Source organism: Pithys albifrons, chromosome 34 (genome assembly GCF_047495875.1).
Source record: "Pithys albifrons albifrons isolate INPA30051 chromosome 34, PitAlb_v1, whole genome shotgun sequence".
Taxonomy (NCBI): domain Eukaryota; kingdom Metazoa; phylum Chordata; class Aves; order Passeriformes; family Thamnophilidae; genus Pithys; species Pithys albifrons.
This window is the reverse complement of record NC_092491.1, coordinates 1,282,625-1,286,802: the sequence shown is the minus strand read 5'-3', so window position 1 is coordinate 1,286,802 and position 4,178 is coordinate 1,282,625.

Genomic DNA, 4,178 nt, shown 5'->3' with positions numbered 1-4,178 from the left:
GGCCGCGTTTGAGGCCCCCAAATCTCCCCCCGGCACCCCCAGGCGCCCCAAATTCCCAGTCTGGACCCCCACATCCCCTCCTCACACCCTCAACTGCCCCCCTAAGTTTCCATTAAGACCCCCAACTGGTCCCCGGACCCCAAGCTTCCCCCCAGGTACCCCCCGAACCCCAAGTACCCTCCCAATACTCACGGGCCCCAGATGCCCTCCGGGACCCCGAACTGCCTTCCAAGTACCCCCCAATGCCCACTCAAAGCTCCAAAACCCCTTTCCCAGACCCCCCAGTGCCCCAGAAGTTCCCCCTGGGACTCTCATGTGGCCCCCAGACCCCCCCCCAGGATCCCCCAATTACACCCGCAGCCCCTCAGGTGCCTCCAGGACCCCCGAGTGCCCCCAAAGTGTCCCCAGAATCCCCCAGTTGCACTCCCAGACACACAAATGCCTCCCAGGTGCGTCTTCAGACCACCAAGTGCCCTCCAAGTGTCCCTCAGGACCCCAAACTACACCACAAGTACCCCCAGGACCCCCAAGTGCTCCTCCAATACTCATTTGAGACCTCCAAATCCCCTTCCCGGACCCCCAAGCGCTCCCCCAACACCCACTCGGGACCCCCAGATCCCCTTCACAGATTTCCAAGTGCCCTCTGAGACCTGCAAGTGCCCACCCAATGCAAAGTAAGGACCCACAAATCCCCTCCCCAGATCTCCAAGTGCCCACCCAATGCAAACTTGGGACCCTCAAATCCCCTTCCCGGACCCCCGAGTGCCCCAGAAGTTCCCCCTGAGACTCCCACGTGTCCCCCAGTCCACCCCTGTTCCCCCAAACATAAAACTCAAAACAGCAGCAATAAATTCTCCCAAACCAACCAAGTAACCAACCCAAAAGCAAACCCCAAACGACAAACAGCCCTCCAAACCTCTCAGACTCCAGCAGGACCCGGGGGCCTCCAGCACTCCACGTGCAGATGGTCTCAGCTGTGCCGGGAGGATCCTCACTCAGGGAAGCTTTTTTCACTTCAACTTGCAAATCAATGGGAAGGACAGAATGATGTTTTTATAATTAATCATCAGCCACTGTTTCTACTCTTGCTGTGTCTTCTCAGCAAAGCAAACTCCTTTCAAGGCTTTTATTGCTGTCGCAGCTCCATCGACCCCCTGCCCGAGGCACAGACTTTGCTGCTTCCCCAGCTCGGGGGCTCATCCTCACCCCCAGACTGGTCCTGACCCGCCTGGGAAGTAGATTTGCAAATCCTGAAACCCCGTGGTGGGACAGAACGATGGACCTCTGACCCTGCACAGCAAACCCAAGACTTTAGATACAACAATACAAGGTCATTTTGACAAAGGACCCCAGTGTTGGTTTCCCCTCACCAGCTTCTGACACATCTCCACATCAACCTGCAATTCCATTCCAAAGCCTATTAATAATTTTGTTTAAATGACTATAAAATATAGCCCTTGATTTGCCCTCCAACAGACTTTTTTGGACCAATCTGGAGTCAGGGCAAGTTCCCTGAAAAGGGCCTGGAATTTCAGAGCCATTGCTATTAATGTTGTTATTATTCTTCTCATTACTATTATTTCTATTAGTATTATTATAACCACCCGTATTAGTATTGTTATCATTATTATTGATAAGGTTATTATTAGTAATAATATTACTATTCCTATTGTAGCTTTATGATAACATTGTATGTAGGTTATATGTAATTTACAATTAGGTTTTTTATCATTACATCATGATATCACTGTAAAACACAGATAATACATACTACAGCCTCAGTGGGCACGAGGAGGGCTCGAGGCATTTTGGACACAGTTGCTTTGCCCAACCTTTTCCTGAGACCTTTTGCCTAAAGCCATTTGGCTGCTCTGCTTTTCCCAGGCCTTTTGCCTGAGGCCTTTTGGACCAAGTGTTTTCTCTGAGGCATTTTGCCCAAGCTGGTTTGGCCAGGGGGGTTTTGCCTGAGGAATTTCCCAAAGCCTTTTGTTGTGGCCTTTTGCCTGAGGCACTTTGGCCAAAGTGTTTTGGCAGAAGCTTTTTCCCTGAGCTGTTTTACCAGAGAAGATTTGACAACCTGATCAGTCGAGGCTTCTCCTCCAGCTGTTCCCTCAGGCCTTTGGGCAGAGCCTTTTACAGGGTCGGGCGGGACTTGGGCGGAGCCAAGGGCGGGGCAGGGGCGGGGATAACCATATATGGAAAGGGTCTGCAATGCGGCAAAAACTGACCAATAGGAGGGCAGGGGCCACAGCCATGAGGGGACAGGGAAAGTTCCAGAACTTCCAAGGGGGAATTAAACAAGAACAGGGGATTTTATAACAAAACCTGAACCACAAACAGTAAACCAGTCCTGTAGTCCTGAAATGATTGTGTCTTCATTGTCGAGGGAGGGGACAGGAGGGGACAGGAGGGGACAGAGGGGACAGAGGGGACAGGAGGGGACAGAGGGGACAGAGGGGACAGGAGGGGACAGGAGGGGACAGAGGGACAGGAGGGGACAGAGGGGACAGAGGGGACAGAGGGGACAGGAGGGGACAGAGGGGACAGGAAGGAGAGGAGGGGACAAGAGGGGACAAGTGACAGAGGGGAAAGGAAGGGACAGGAGGGGACAAGAAGGGACAGGAGAGGACAGAGGGGACAAGAAGGGACAGAGGGGACAAGAAGGGACAGAGGGGACAGAGGGACAGGAGGGGACAGGAGGGGACAGAGGGACAGGAGGGGACAGAGGGACAGAGGGGACAGGAGGGGACAGAGGGACAGGAGGGGACAGGAGGGGACAGAGGGACAGGAGGGGACAGAGGGACAGGAGGGGACAGGAGGGGACAGAGGGGACAGGAGGGGACAGAGGGACAGGAGGGGACAGGAGGGGACAGAGGGACAGGAGGGGACAGGAGGGGACAGAGGGGACAGGAGGGGACAGAGGGGACAGGAGGGGACAGAGGGGACAGGAAGGACAGGAGGGGACAGGAAGGACAGGAGGGGACAGAGGGACAGGAGGGGACAGAGGGGACAGAGGGACAGGAGACTGTCAGTCTCACATACACGACCTGACAGACCATGCTCATTTTTATGACAGACTCAGGTTACATTGACAGTTTTATTTGCACTGAACAAAATTTCTTACCATTGGATCTTTCCAAGGGAACAGGAAAAATTACACCTAGAATGTGACCTTTAAATTTCTAATAACAGCAGCTTCTGATTGGGCTCTTCCTCTTTAATGTCCACTGGTATTTGCTCCAAAATCCCTCAGTTTGTGCCCAAAAATATGGAATTTATCCCCAAATCCCTCAGTTCGTCCCCAAAATATGGGATTTTTTTTCTCCAAAATCCTTTCATTTATGCCCAAAATATTCTTACCCAAATTCCTCAGTTTATCATCAAATCCCTCATTTTGTCCCCAAAATACTTGATTTTCCCCCCAAAAACCAGCAGTTTGTTCCCAAAAGATGGGATTTTCTCCCAAATCCCTCAGTTTGGCCAAAAAATATGGGATTTTATCCCCAAATCCCTCAGTGTATCCCCAGATTATGGGATTTCCCAATCCCAATTATCCCAATCCCAGTTTAAAAAACAGATTAAAAAAAACGAATTCCTAGAAAAGATTTTTAATTTCTTTTTTTAATTCTTAGATAAAATTCTAGAAAATTTAAACAAAATTTAGGAAACATTTTTAAAAAATTGAAAAAAATCTTAGGAAAGATTTTTCAAAAAATTCTTAGGAACAAACATGGGATTTTTATCTCCAAAATCCATCAGTTTGTCCATAAAATATGGGATTTTTCCCACATATTCCTCAGTTTGTCCCCAAATCCAACAGTTTATTCCAAAATACGAGAGTTTTTTCCCAGATTCCTCAGTTTGTCCCCAAAATATGGGATTTTCTCCAAATCCCTATTTTTCCCAAAAATTCAGGATTTTTCCCTGTTGCAGCCCTGATTCAGGTGGGTCTGGAGTGACCACCTTACAGGTTTCGTTTTCACCTTAAAAGGACATGTTTCCAGCCTCAACCAATTGGAGTCAGACCACCGCACCTGGGGCGGGGTCACTTGAGGTCATATATACCTGTGTTTTTGAATAAACTTGGGATTTGCTTTACATCACATTGGTGTGTGCAGTCTCCGCTAGGCCTGGCGGCAACATTTCCCCCCAAATCCCTCAGTTTGTCCTCAAAAAAT